Raw genomic sequence first — 16,409 nt, forward strand, 5'->3', positions numbered from 1 at the left:
ACAAGCAACACGTAACGAGTCCTGTTTGACTTCGGCAGCGAACCGGCTTTTGGCAGCACCTAGTCTCAGTAGCTGTCATCAGATTTCAGCCACTGTCCAGACAGGCTGGCTTCTACCTCTGGCTCTGTCCTGCAGCATAGAGACCCACGGCCTCATCTCTTCTGATTTAGAGACACCTGGAGAGAAAGAGAGAGAGAGAGAGTGAGTAAATGCCAAGGATATTTCAGGGTGCAAACCAACATGCATGTGCAAACTTACACTTGTAAAGAAATATAACACTTTAAAGCCAAACTGTATCATAAATATATTTCTCACCCTCAGGCCAACAATATGTAGATTATTTTATTTATCTTCAGAACATATTTAGAGAAATTTAGCATTACATTTCTTGCTCACCAATGGATCCTCTGCAGTGAATGGGTGCCATCAGAATGAGTTTCCAGACGGCTGATAAAAACATCACAATAATCCATAAGTAATCCGCATGACTCCAGTAGATCCAGTCCAATGTCTGTGTCTAATGAAAAAGTCATCTTATTTTAATCAGGAGTGAATTATACGAAGATCAAGCTAACAAAAACAGTTCTAAACAAATATATCAGTGGATTTTGATGTGAGAGGACAGGGGGTGAACTTCTTCACTGGTGGAGTTGTTATTATGGTGAGACCATCCAAGTAAATGTGTTATTACATCACTTGCTCACCAATGGATCCACTGCAGTGAATGGCTGCCATCAGAAAGAGTCCAAACAGCTGATAAAATCACATAGTATCCCATACAACTCCAGTTGCTCAAGCATCGTCTTTTGAAGTGGCAAACAAATCCATCAAACCAAATACCTGTATCGCTTCTAATGGCAATGGCATCACATCCATGTTTCAGGGACATTCCAGTTCCATGAAAACATAAAAAACATCTCCTAACTATTCTTTCTTTATCTCTCTTTTAACACTTTAACACACTTTTACCAAGCCAACAAATAAGCCTTCAAGACCCCTTCCACTTAATTTCTTCCTTTGTACAACTTAATTCAATATTTCAAGCAATTGTGGGGTCATAAATCATCTCTGTCAAGATTTATTTTGCAATAATGACCAGGTGACAGTATTTTATATAGACTTTAAATACCACAGCTTGTATGACTGACAACCTAGGACTTTTAATATAATATATACTCTCATAAAAACAAAGAGTCTGAGAGAGAGAGAATGTGCACAGTTCAACGTGAAATGTAACAAAATGAAGAGCATCTGCTTGTGCCAGAATGTGGTCCTACACATGACACTTGAAACAAATGAACAGCGGCATCACCGATTACCAGGCGCTCAGATGAACTGGCTTCCTCTGTCTTCTTTGCATGTGCATTGGGATGGGATGGAAGTGTCTGGATGCTCCACAAAAGCAGCTGTCATATCTGCTGAGACACTATAATAGGGCATTCATTTCTAAGATTCAATGCAGTCTTTTGTGTCTAGGAAAAAAATGGCAATTTCACGAACAGATTTGTGTGATTAAACAGTGCTGTCTCAATATGGATTTAATAAACTGTGAAGACAGAAACACATTTAGGCCTCTATAATATGCTTCATTTAGAGACAGACACATTTCTGATTTAGAGTCTGAAAGAGGGAAATACCTGTTTATTTGCATAAACAAGATTATAATAGCTATACAGTATATAAATAACTGTGGGAATAGAATAGAATAGAATAGAATAGAATAGAATAGAATAGTTTTCAGGTGGTAGAGTTCAGGAAAGGGCATCAGGTAAAATGGGAGATGCCATAAGTATTTCAGTATTTTTAGATATAACTGTGGAACATTTTTAATTATTAATCAAAAATGTGTAAGTAATGTGACTGTGACTTATCATGTTAATATGCTAATTGAGACTAAAAATGATATTACTATGGTTTTACGCTGTATACAAAGGTTCACGAATACAAGTACCATGCGATGCATCTAGTATACCAAATGCTGCCATTTCTGTACCATGGTACCGTCACGCAACAACAGACACCTCAAAAGTAACTCGTTACAATCACTTCACAAGAAGGACAACCAGAATATCGCAAACGAGCTGTGAGAATGACACGAATAATGCGCGTGCGTGTGTAGTGTAGTGTAATCCATATCTCTGCAAGTAGTATCTCAGGGTTACTGACGTGTGTGCCCGCGCTCTTATATCTGTGCGCTCTCGCTTTACGCGCAGTTTGATGGCGTCGCCGCGCACTCCTCTCTGTGTTCTTCGATAATCGCTTATCATCTGACGGTTTATGGACGGCGTGGACCAGATATTATGATAGCACGTTGTCGGGGTTGGTTCTACAACATCTAAGCCAAAGTGTTCTGTGGAAACTGTCACTGCGTGAGCTCCGAACCGAGCCGTGAGAGATAAGAGAAGAAGTTTGCCAGATACAGGTGCGATCTCTCTTTAACTCCAGCTAATGATCACAGACACGGATCTGGACGGCCGGATTCCAGTAGATCATATCAGATCTAACGCAAGGTGAGCTCAGATACACACTAATATAATGATCATCGTTGGTGAGTTTTCTCAGTGAAGGATAACCCTGGCAGCAACAGTGATGCTCTTTAGAGAAATAGAAGGCACACTTTTTACTCAAGTAAATATTTCTCAGGGTAGGTTTGATAGTAGTTGCCACGATGGGAATCTTCTGTTTATTGACACCGACTTAAGATGAATGCATCTTTTGAAATATGAGATAATATCTCTACTAAAGAAGATATGGCATCTTCCTCAACATACTTAGTAGAAAAAATATAAACAGCACAACAATTATGTGACACAAAATTGACGAAAAAGAAATTATTTGGCCAACAAACAGTTACAAATTTGTTGAATTTAGTTTGTACAATGCACTAAAGTATCCTTATTTACAACAGTTTTGAATTTGGTGTTTGAAACCAACATACTAAACAACTGTTAGAGAAAATTAGTGTTATAATTATATTTTTTCATATCGCTCAGATACAACTTTTTATCCCTCTATTTATCAGTTGTATGTTCATTAATTTCTGTAATTGTAACTGAAGGTTACTTCTGTTATTAGACTGTATTATCTTAAATGTTATTCTTTAAACCCGTATCAGTGTGTTAAAAAATCAGACTCTGACTTAACTTGTAGCACAAAGTTGTTGAGAAACCTGAGATTGTTAAAATGTAAGTTTCATTGATCTTTATCCATTAATACTCGTATAAGCACCTCCGCAGATTAGAGCTGCCTGTCAGTGTCATGTTACCACAAGAGTGCTGACAACATGTTCATTTTAACAAGATGCAAAACATATGTCGTAACTGTCAACATCAGCCGTCGATTGGTAAGAGTAGTGAGTGAACCTTACCATTTATCACAGGACACTGAATATTCAGGCAGATAGATACTGTTAGAGTGCTGTAAGGTCTGTTTTATGAGCATTTGAAACTAATTGATAGAATAGAAGCGTGCTGACATCTTCAACCTCTGCCACTTTGATTCATAGTGTTTAGAGTGCACTCTCCTGCCAACATTACACGCACAAGTGTTATTTACAACACACTACATGCTCTCACTCTAACATCACTGCTTTTATTTTGCTTTTAAATTAAATTTATTAGAAGCATGTCCAATGTGGGTGTTTAGTTTAGTTCGGGTCAGAATTCTGTTACAGTCCTGTAGGACCTGCTGTCTGCTGCTTATACCTTCTGTGCTATTTTTCATAAACTTTCACACTGTCTTATGTGGTATTCAAAGATCAGAGGAGCTTTACAGCCAGGGATGAACTGAGTTATATATGAATTTCATAGATGCTTAGATATAATCCAACTGTACACTAACTTTATCAACTGCGAAAACACAAAAATACACATCACAACATAAAATTCTGAGCGGTTCAGCCATGTTCAAAGCCCTTGGAGAATACTGATAAACCCAAACCTATCAACACACATTCTATTTTAATATACTACTCTACCAATTTGGTATGTTGCTTTTAATCTGTATACAGGCATTCAGGAATGGTATGATTTATCATATTGTTGCTACTGTTTTATAAAAGTAGTATATTATGGAACGTGAACATCGTCCAAAAGTGCAAGCAAGGTCAGTGTTTTTTTGTTTTTATTATTATTTTTTATTATTATTATTATTACTTTTAGTAGATTTTAAGATGATAATAGACAGGAATATTAGCTGAAAATATTTCTGTCAAGGGCAGAAATTTTCAGTCCCTGGATTTGTATCACATTTAAAGGAATGCTCTGGGTCATATATAACTGAAGATGTATTGACTGCATGTGTTGAATGCTGTCGATTACCACAAAGTATTTAAGACTCGTCTCTAAGCAACCGTGTGAACGATAATACAGTACACTTACAATTGAACATTCTTTGTGTTCTCTTTAATCCAGTTGCTTCATAATTATGTACTCCCTCTCTCGTTTCATTTTCCTGGGTCAGGGTTTCAGGTTTTCCTGAAGAAAAAAAAACAACCATAAAACAATAAGTCATATATACAGTGCAAGAAAATTCACACAAAATACATTTCTGTCATTATTTACTCATCCACAATTTGTTCTAAACCTCTTTGCCGTTTATTATTATAGTAATTATTATTATTATTATTATTATTATTATTATTATTAAAAACACACAAAAAGAGAACTGGAGTACTTTTGAAGAAGTTTTACATGGCTTATCCAATATATATTATTGAAAATATATTTTTAGCCTCAGGCGAGTTAGATAATATGTAGATCAGTTTGTTTATTTGTCAGAACACATTTGGAGAAATTTAGCATTGCATCACATGCTCACCAATGGATCCTCTGCAGTGAATGGGTGCCATCAGAATGAGAGACCAAACAGCTGACAAAAACATCACAGTAATTCAGAAGAAATTCACATGACTCCAGTCCATCAAATAACATATTGTGAAGTGAAAAGCTGTGTTTTTTAATAAATCCGTCAAGACGTTTTTAACTTCAAATCATTGCTTTCAGGCTGACTCATCTATCCATAATATTGCTTTTTCAGCTGTTTAGACTCTCATTCTGATGGCACCCATTAACTCCAGAGGATCCACTGGTGAGCAAGTTATGCACTGCTAAATTTCTCCAAATCTAATAAAATTCTTCTTAACTGCCAATTTCTTCTTGTTTTCTAAATTAAGAACAAAGATAAGAATATTTTGTTTTCCCAAAAAAAATCTTAATAATGTTCTTATCTTTTTTCTTAAGATTGTTCTTAAGACAAAACCTAAGAAGAATTCAAATTCTTGAAAAAAAATCTTAAAAATCCTAAATAACTTCTTAAATTTAGGACAGCCCCAGACTTGTCTTAAATAATAATTATTTAATGGATTTATTGGGTTATTTCACATTAATTGTTATATTTAATCATTACAACAATAGCTACATATAATACATAGGAGGAAAAGGGATGTGCACGAGTTTTCTGAAGGGACAGCGATGACTGTTAATGTAAACAATGTTCGCTCATGATTAGTCTGTGTGTGACGCTGCTTTTTGCTGAATTCAAAATTCGTTAGCAACTCTAAAACGAGTCAGATAGGGAGCTTTAAAGGGATAGTTCACCCAAAAAAAATATATATATCATTAATCATCTTCGGAACACAGTTTAAGATATTTTAGATTTAGTCCGTTCAGTCAGTGTACTGTTTGAGTACATGCATTACTCCGGGATATTGGTTTGTTTTAACTCAGAGGGAGTGTCAGCCACATTAAAAAAGTTAACAGCTTAAGTCATTTGTGGATTAATGCGTATAGGAGACGCGAACCGTTTCAAACGATTCAGTTCGATTTGGTGAACTGGTTCAAGAAGATCCGGTTAAATGATGATTCCTTCGCGAACCGGATATCACAAACTGCTTTGTTTTGAACTCTCTCACAACAGACACGGAAGAGAAGACAATGATGAATAAAGTCGTAGTTTTTGCTATTTTTGGACCAAAATTTATTTTTGATGTTTAAAAAAATTCTAACTGTCCCTCTTATGTCACATGGACTACTTTGATGATGTTTTTCTTACCTTTCTGGACATGGACAGTATACCGTACACAGTTTCATTGGAGGGACTGAGAGCTCTCGGACTAAATCTAAAAATATCTTAAACTGTGTTCCGAAGACGAACGGAGGTCTCACGGGTTTGGAACAACATGAGGTTGAGTCATTAATGACATCATTTTAATTTTTCAGTAAACTAACCCTTTAATTGAATGCTGTTCATTTTAGCTTATAAATACATAATCTTTGGCAGTATTCAGCAAATATGAATGCGGTGGACGCATTTGATGTAGAAGCACGGACTCACATACCGGAAGCGTTCAGTCAGATGAGGGCTCAAAAACACGGCACAAAAATGAATTAAACATATCGCTGCAGCTTCAAACAGGCTATTTTAAAAGTAACTGTTCAAAAACAGGCCGCATTAAAAACGTGAAGCTGAGCTCCAGTCAAAGTCGCAACGAAAATATACATGGTGAAAATATCTATGGTGCATGCTTATTATGATTATTAGGGTAATCTACCGGAAGCGCAAAAAGAATAGTGTGAGTTTAGCAGTGCGTCATGTATTCATTCAGATAACGGCTGTTATTTTCTTCTTAAGAAAAAAATTAAGATGTTCTTAAGAATATATTTGAGAACTTATTAAGAATTTTTCAAGAATTGCACTTAAGAACATTCTTGCGAACTTCGTGGAATTTATCTTAAGAAATATCTTAATTTATTTCTTAAGAAGATTTTCGTGAATCCGGTCCCTGATCTCTATGTTGTATGGAATGTACAGCAGGTTCATATGCTCTGTTCAACAGTCCAGTCTTCTATAATCTGCTTAGTTTTTTTCTGGGTTCAGCTGTATTGTTTAATACTTTACACCTCTGGATGGCAGGTGCATGGGGTTTTCTCTAAAGAAGATATATTTGTCCTGTGCCCGCTGTGCTTTATCTCTGGTGAGCAGGGAGTCTCTTATAGCTGTGACACCCGTCAGTGCACAATGATAGATTTGGTACTAGTGCACAGGGGAAGTTTATGGAGCAAATGATTTTGCTGAAATATCCAATACGCGAGCCGTTGACTCTCCTGCGTAGAGACTCAATTCAAAAAATAATAACAGACCTTTAAAATGTGTGCATGCAGAACTGCAACTTGTTAGGATGTGCAAAACAACATATTTTCTATATCAACTAGTAGATTAAAGGATAATTAGGTTAGATAGTTAGGTTAGTAGGTTGTTTCACCACTTGTCAACTAGTTGTTCACCGTAACCCATCCCCGTGTGTGCTAAAATGAAGTTCAGATAGCAGCAAATGATTTTCCTTGTTTTTTGTTAATATAATAAGTGGAGTCAAAACCCATGTGGCCTCCTTTAAATATTATATTTTTGCCTAATCAACATAATTGCTCCGTCTCAGAGGGAATGATAACGATGTGCCTCTTCCTTTCTTTTCTTGTCTAAGACAGGCTGATCTTCTGACCACCACTCTAGTTGTGTTTTTTCTCAACACTGCTCCATGGCAACAGGCATGATGATCTATCAGGGGAAAAAAAAAAAACGTGCATCTTTGATATATCTCCAGAACTGCATTAATTGCTTTTCACACTTTAATCATTTGCAACCCCCCACATTATCGTTATGAGATATGTTGATGTAGATGTAGATGTAGATGAAAAGCCTGTGTAAATGATAGATCTGATCTTTTCTCATTGAGTGTGCAATCCAAGCTTGCACATTAAACAACATCTATTTTAAAACTAATGCTCTCCTATCATGTGGAAAATCTATTCTGTGGCTACTGACAGTGTGTTGGTGTGTAAAAAGGCTTTGGATATGCTGTTAACCACAGACATATAAGTGATTGTCTCTGCTTCAGATGTAAGTTCCTTTAGTAACTAAGATGAACATACTGTTACAGTACATTTGTGCGTGTGTGTGTTAGCTGAACTAACACCTGACATCAATATGTCAAGTGCTTCAAGAGGTGACAGAATTCTGTGGTGAATATTTTTTATTTAACATGTTTCCTGTGCTTACTATTTTATATTTTACATCTCTTTTATATGATTTTTCATGTAGAGAATAGGTATTGTTAGGGAATTCTAGGTGGTTTCAAGGATGTTTTTGGAGGTGTAGTTGATTTTTGGGAAGTCGTGGCCTAATGGTTAGAGAGTCGGACTCCCAATCGAAAGGTTGTGAGTTCAAGTCCCGGGCCGGCAGGAATTGTGGGTGGGGGGAGTGCATGTACAGTTCTCTCTCCACCTTCAATACCACGACTTAGGTGCCCTTGAGCAAGGCATCGAACCCCCAACTGCTCCCCGGGCGCCGCAGCATAAATGGCTGCCCATTGCTCCGGGTGTGTGCTCACAGTGTGTGTGTGTGTGTTTACTGCTCTGTGTGTGTGCATTTCGGATGGGTTAAATGCAGAGCACAAATTCTGGGTATGGGTCACCATACTTGGCTGAATGTCACTTCACTTCACTTTTTTTGTCTTTATTGTCTCTAATGTCCTTGCTTGTAAGCTAAATGAGATTTTTTTGTTACCAATTTTTCACTATGGGCAGAATAACTAAAATCTATTATAGTACAAGTGATTTTAGAAATATACCTATGTATAATAAGATATATATAAATTGTAAAACCAAATAAATAATATAAATAATAAGGCTGTAATGCAATAGTGAAGATTGGAGTAAGGGCTGCTGAAAATGTAGCTTTTTTCATCCACTAGGGGGAGTGTAACCAAAAGCTATTACAGTGATTTTAGAAGTTATATGATATAAATAATAAAAATTATTAAGTTAATGTGACACTGAAGACTGGGGTAATGGCTGCTGAAAATTCAGCTTTGCCATCACAGGGATAAACAACATTTGAGCATATTCAAATAGGAAATAGCTATTTTAAATTGAAATTATATTTCACAATATTGCTGTTTTATTGTATTTTTGATCAAATATATGCAGCCCTGGTGATCATAAGAGACTTCTTTCAAAAACATGAAAGTGATCCCATAGTTTATTTTCCAACCCCATATTTTTATACGTTACATAACCATGCATTAATGTCTATTAATCATAATCTAGTGACTTAGATGTTTTAATGAAAGAGACATGATCTTATATAATTGATCTTATATACCTCATTATAACTTAATGAATGCAAACCAAAAAGAAAGATTATTCATATCAGATGAATGATAAGTTGGTAAATGAAAATTATTTCACTTTGAGACACATTTGAAGCCACTGTAAAATAGCCAGTATATATGCAGAGACAAAGCAAATTATATGACGTCTGACCTTACACCAGTTGAATTTTATATTAGTTCATGTTATGTTAGCATATTAGTGTTAACGAGATGTTGCTATGCAACCATAAACATCCTACAATCACAATGTACATTTACAACATAAAAACTAATTTTCTCCTAATCAAAGAAGCCATCTGCACTATAAAAGACCTGTCATTTGTATGCCATATAAATTAAATTACACTATGATATAAATGATACAGAAGAATGTATCTTTAACATGCCACACAATAATAGTCATTCATTATCTCCATTATGAAAACAGTTCAGATTGAGTTTCATACTTAGTGGCATTAAACAAACCCCAAGTACAAGCAATATTGCAAGCCACTAAAATTGCACACATACGGACTATTCAGCTTCTCTGAATTTCATTTTGTTTCAGCAGCGCTTCAAACGTGTCTTTGTGTATTTGAGTTTGAGTCTACAGATGCCTGTGCAGCAGTGATATCCACTGGGTTGACGGGTCTTTCTGCTATCTGACTTCTGTCACTTGCGTTTCAAATGTCCAATGAGAGCCAGAGCTCATAAGGCTGTGAGTCATAGACCGCATGCTCTGGTGTGAACCAACCAAGAGGATAAAATGAATGTGGGTCTGCCTTTGTTACAGGATTTTGTTTGTTCTCTCTCCGTCTCGCTCTCTCTCTAATGTTTTGTTTACGCTTTTAATGATATCACTTCAAGGTATGCCATACCATAGCTGCTGGCGGAAAAGGACATCACTTTGTTCTTGTAGAAATTTGAGCAGCAAATGCTAAAAAGGGATAAAGGAATAAATGTATTGAAAGATTGTTATTATTTACTCACCCTTATGTTGTTTCAGACTTGTATGGTGTTTTTCTCTGTAAAACTGTACAAATGTTACAGAATGTAATAGCTATGAACATCAAAAGTGCCATACAAATATAATAAATTCAAACCATACACACACACAAAAAAGGTTTCCTATTGGCATTGATGGTTCCATGAAGAACTTTTAACATCCGTGGAATATTCATTGCACCAAATTTACTTTATAGTGGGAAAAGGTACTTCAGATTATTGAAATATTCTTAATACTAAGAAAAAAAAGGTTCTTCTTTTGCATCACTAGTAAAACACTCTTCTGGAACCTTTGCTTATAAGGGTATAACAAAAAAAAAATATATATATATATATATTAAAAATGTACTTACTCTTGAGCCATCCAAGTTGTAGACGAGTTTGTTTCTTCATTTGAATAGAAATGGAGAAATTTAGCCATATATCACTTGCTCACCATTAGATCCTCTGCAGTGAATGGGTGCCATCAGAATGAGAATCCAAACAGCTGATAAAAAGATCACAATACTTCACAAGTAATCCACATGACTCCAGTCCATCTATTAACATATTGTGAAGTGAAACGCTGCAAGTTTGTAAGAAACAAATTAATCATTAAGACATTTTTAATTTCAAACTGTTGTTTGTGGCTAAAATACAAGTCCTCTAATCATTTATGGATATAGTAAAAAAGTCATCTGAATCGGAGTCAGAATCAGGAGAAATGTTCACAGATCACCCCTTTTCGAAAACAGTTGAAAACAGTTCTAAACAAATATGATGGTAGATGTGAGGACAACAGGCTGATGGACATTTTACCTGTAGAAAGCGTGATTATGGACTCTGTACTTTGGCCAGAAATAACAGTTTAAATTTTAAATGCCTTGATGGATTTTCTTTTCTTTCTTTCTTTTTTGTTTTTTTTACAAACAAACAACAAACAACTTTCTTTTTTACAACAAACAAACGCTGCTTTTCACTTCACAAGACTGATGGACTGAAGTCGTGTAGATTATTATTATTGTGATGTTTTCATCAGCTGTTTGGACTCTCAATCTGACGGCACCCATTCACTGCAGAGGATCCACTGGTGATGTCATCCTGAATTTCTCCAAATCTGTTACCATTAAGAAATAAACTCATTAACATCTTGGGTGGCCTGAGGGTGAATGCATTTTCAGCAAATTGTCATTTTTTGGGTGAACTGTTCCTTTAAGAGTTTCTAACTTGTATTTCAGGAAAGAAAGTGATTTCTATGGGTTTGGAATGACATAAGGGTGAGTAAATGATAATATAATAGTTATTTGTTGGTGAATTATTTCTTTAACCCAGGTACAAGTAAGGGTAACCCTGGAAGTGCTAAAGCCAGTGACGTGAAGCTTCAGATCCACCCATGATTCCAAGCACATGAGGAGCCCGATGCGCCAGTGCCCCAGCAGGAGACACCATCTTTCTGCTCTTGCTACATCATGGAATGTGTCCTCATATGCTGGTATCCTGTAGGCATAGCTTGTTCATTCCCAAATGCCTTTCCAAGAATTACATAAAAGGGAAATGCAAATTCACAAAATGCCCCGCAGGAAGTGACGCACATGACTTGGTTTTGCATTACAGGCATCTGGCAGTCATATATTTGGCTTTAAGGCATGAAATGAGGAAGGGAAAATGAAGAACTGTGATTGACAGGTTTGCAAACAAGGACAGGGTGCTTCAATGAAGAACAGAAAATGAAATTTTTACTGAAATGCATTTATTCTGCAGTTATTGGTTCTCAGCTATTTTTGGTCTTATTGCATGCTGACTAAGGCCATATTCTCATGATATTGAGTATTATAGCACGTTCAATAAAGACGTGTATAAGGTCATTCAAAAATAACAGACTGTTGTAAAGGACAGTACACAAGGTACATATGTGTGAAAATGAGTGTTGCTGTAATTGTTCTTTAATGATGGCTATAAAAATAAAGCATGCTCTTGCTTTAATCCTAATTAGGATAAATCCCTAACAATAACTGACCATTCAAATTATTTGTAATCTCTCAAAGCCTGTACTAGGCAGATAATACAAAAAGTGACTAGTTTGCATTTCCTGAATGAAATACCAGTTCTTGCAAGGCAGCAAAAGTATAGTCTTAAAGGTTTTAGGCTTTGGTTCATAGATTAAATGCCACATCAGAGCTGCTTTGCGGCTGTAATGACATTCAGTGTTCATCTTGTTTTCTATCAGCTATGCATGTAAATCTATGCATTGAGCAGTTGCTGAGATGGTTAAATAGCTGTAAAGTATCTGGCAAAGACCAAATTACAGCATGCAGTGTAAAGAAATGCAGTTTCTTAAAAAGTAAGGATAAAATATGTATATTCGGTCAGTGTGTGGTACAGGTTTGAGATTCATAAAATTACACAACCACAAAGGCAAAGTTACTTCCTATACTGCATATCTCATTGAAACTATTACTGTTAATATATATATATATATATATATATATATATATATATATATATATATATATATATATATACAAACACTTCTAATGAACTGGATCAGCAGCTGCTGAATAAATGTTAATGTAACGTAATGTAAAATTGAATTGAAGATGACAAAGAATGAATATCAATACAGACCTGGGAGGCACTTAAGACAAATGAAAAAGTATAAACTTGTTTGAAAGGACATCTCAGATTTAATACCTGTAAAAGCATGATTTAACCCAGTGACTAGAAAAACCATTTAGCTGTCATTGTATATAAACTAAACCAAGCACTAGGAGATACTGTATGAACGGAATATGAACCGTATAATAACAGAGAAGGTTTTGAGGGGTGTAAACCGTGCTCCTGGAGCCTCAAAGGAACAGGAGATTGCATATTCATAACGCATTTCATAACGATAAGAAGCTTTATTATTTAGTCAAGTATGCTGTTGTTTTCTTCTAGAATATCATGCAAAATGTGCAGAAATAGTTGTCTTGAGATATCTCACCTGTCTCTGACATCCCTCATCAGAAAAGAGACTGCAGGATGCTGTTGTTTAGCCAATCGGTCTCTGCATATCAGTCATTTTGTGCATTTAGTTTTGCTGACCTGTTCACAGGATGGAAATTTAAGGGAATGTGCTCTAATTCAGTGGCAAAGTCAGTGGAAGTTAGCAAAAATGGCTTACATCGACTTGCGCATAGGATTGAAGGTTCTATCTCAAGAGATGTGTGGTAGAGAAAGAGCGTGGCATTTTGGAGCGTCCAACTCTTGGTGAACAGAAGTCAGTGTTGATGTGAAAATCAATATTTGTATAATCTAGAGGTTTGAGATTTCATGACCCTCTCAGAAGCACCTGCCTCAGTTTTTCTCAGCTTGTTTCTCTGTCATTATTATAATATTATTATATAAGACTCTAATGAACATACCCTTCAGCTAAAGTGCAAGTAAATGTTTCCTTTTGGGAAATACATGAATAAACAGGATTTCAGCATTATTGATTGAGAGCATGTATCTAATAAACAGCGGATGTGTGTGTCCCATCATTCCTAGAGAGGGTTTAGAAAGCAGGGCAAATCCTCTGTCATCTTGAAAGTGGGGTAAATAGGCATTTATTCAAAGGCTTTTCTTGGAAGATCCGATATCAGCTGCAGCCCACATTTAGCCCCAGACTGTATCCAGAGCATTGTGAAATGAACCAGAAAACCCTGGAGAGCAGAGGTGCACAAACTGAATAATGGATCCACACACTAGTATCTGTGCTACACACTAACAGTCTGAACAAAAAATTAAGCCGCAAGTTTAACAAAGCGGCATTAGCTCTTTTGGTGTCTCTTGCTGTTTAAAAGAGGGTTTCTCATGGCTCTGATTTCTATTTGGACTGACATGCTCCAGCTCTGCTGTCGGGGGTTGTTCATCCAGCTTGGAGGCTTTTGTTGCTGTGCCATCCTCATCTCTCATCTCTGCTAGAAATGGCCAATCTCACAGAGGGCTTCCACTGTGGGCTTAGATTTGGCAGGTATAAGGACAGTGGGATTCTCTTAAAGGTCAAAGACTGTGGACTTTCTGTAGCAGTCATATGTGGGAGACTTCTGAAATGAAGAGGCAAAGTCCCTCTCTGGATTAGGGCTTTATTTCAGTCCAGTATGAACTCATGTTCCTGCTTCATTTGAAATGAATACATTTTACAATAAAGTTGCCTTTTGTAGTTAACATTAGCCCTACATCAGTTAATATGAACTAACAATGAGCAGTACTTCTACAGCAAAATGTTATTCTCAGCATTTACTCATATATTTTCAAGAATCTTTTTTTTTTAACTATGGAATACTATTTCCACCATGGGATAAAAATATAAAAAAAAGTAAAAAAATAAATAAATAAAAAATTACTAAGTGTATATTCGGGTCAGGGGGCAAGATTTACTGTGTCAGTTCACAGCATCATTAACGCATATATGATTATTTTTTCTGTGCATTTGTATTTTTGAGGTAATGAATGCAGTTTATGTGTTTTGAGGACTTGATGTTTTTGTCCATCTGAGGCATTCTTCTGGGGCTGTCTGTAGTCTGTAAATGAGCTTATGATGCTAATGTTCTGGTCCATTACCCTCTGAAATGGAAGCATAGCTTACTGCTTGCTGGAGTCCTCAGTTAATACAGCACTGTATCTGACTATGCAAATAGTGAGATGGAATAATCTATTAGCTCACTGGCTAGGTGGCATTTTCAAACAGTCTTAATGAGCAGGTGGGTCAGTGCATTGTATTTGTGGCTCTGAAATTTAAATGTCACTGCTTTTTGATAGAGTTAGCTGATTTCAAGAAGAAAAAAAATCTATTATTTATATGATAATTTATATGAACCTAGTGTCTCCTTGATAAGTTACACTAAAATTAAAGCATGCACAAGACTCTAAAAAAATTAATAAACCAGAAATATGACAAAGAACATAATTTAGCACATACTGCTCCAGGTTTATGAATGTCTCATGACATATGTCTCATTTCACTGAAAAATATACAAAAATTTTAAAAGACAAATTAGACAGATTATACAAATTCTGAATTTGTGATAATAATATGTCATCATGTTATCAATAAAAAGGAACTATTTAAAATGTAATATAATCTAATTACAAGTAATACATTTTTTGGAATTCAGTAAATGCTAAATGAAAATACAAAGAAAATGGAAATGTTTAATTGGCAATTTTATGCAATTAAAAATACATTATTAACATATAAATTAGCTATTTTTCTCTATAATTTCTTTTCCCTAAAAGGATTAGTATACGTAATGTGTTAATTTGTGGATGTGCATCACAGAGCTAGTTCAAGATGCACATTTTTATTCTGGAAGTGAGCTAATAATTTAAAAAGTCTCAGCCAATGACATTAATTTAGAGATCAAGCGGTATATGAACACTACCTGTGTTTCTTTCTCTCCTCATTTATTCTGATGCGGCAGATAAATACCTCAAATACCTGGACATGGCATTTTAGTGGAACTGTTGTTTTACCACACAGGAGTGATGGAAACAGGCCACAAAAAGAAGAAAGGGAAGCGATCACAAAGGGAGAACCAAGGCCCAGATCTCTTTAAGTCTTTTAGCTGATGTATTTTTAATGCTTCCCTCGTGCTGGCGGATGGGTGAAAAAAAAAAAAAGTGTTCATCAACTTTTTAGGGTCACTTCGAAGAGACGTGGTTGTGGGATTCAGTACCATTTGTGGGGGCCTGAGGCTTTCAAGCCTGCCAAAATTAATTTAATTTACATATACGTTTCTCTACCTTTATATTAGAGTCTTTTCCCCTGTAGAGACTGATGTTCTGCTGGGTGGATATGGGAGACTTTAAAACCAATGATCTTTGATACTGTATGCCCAGTCCATAAAGTTGGAGCACTAAAACATGTAATAGTGCTGATTACCAGATAACAAGGAAAGCGGTCAGATCGACTGTCAATGTGCATCTCTTCACTGCAGTTAAAAGCACATTTATTTAAAGAGGCCTATTGATATTAGTTGGTGGAACCACCACACAAACAGTGCCAGACAAACTGAAACAACAGATTGACTCTGTCTTCACAGTTTTGTTTAACGCAGTGATCAAATCATGATATTATTATGCATAACAATATGTGACCCTGGACCACAAAACCAGTCTTAAGTCGCTGGGGTATATATATTATCAATAGCCAAAAAACATTGTATGGCTCAAAACTATTGATTTTTCTTTTATGCCAAAAATCATTAGGATGTTAAGTAAAGATCATGCTCCATTAAGATATTTTGTAAATTTC

General features: G+C 35.8%; 1 protein-coding gene across 2 annotated transcripts in view; it reads left to right on the plus strand.

Moving 5' to 3' along the window:
• Positions 1-2,077: 2,077 nt before the first annotated feature.
• Positions 2,078-16,409, plus strand: part of LOC132110474 (zinc finger matrin-type protein 4-like) — a 110,090-nt gene continuing 95,758 nt past the window's right edge. For both annotated transcript variants that reach the window (XM_059517103.1, XM_059517105.1), the window contains exon 1: positions 2,078-2,510. The gene's annotated coding sequence lies outside the window, so the exon portion shown is untranslated. The remainder of the gene's footprint in view (positions 2,511-16,409) is intronic.

The sequence above is a fragment of the Carassius carassius genome, chromosome 30 (assembly GCF_963082965.1).
Source record: "Carassius carassius chromosome 30, fCarCar2.1, whole genome shotgun sequence".
NCBI classification, from domain to species: domain Eukaryota; kingdom Metazoa; phylum Chordata; class Actinopteri; order Cypriniformes; family Cyprinidae; genus Carassius; species Carassius carassius.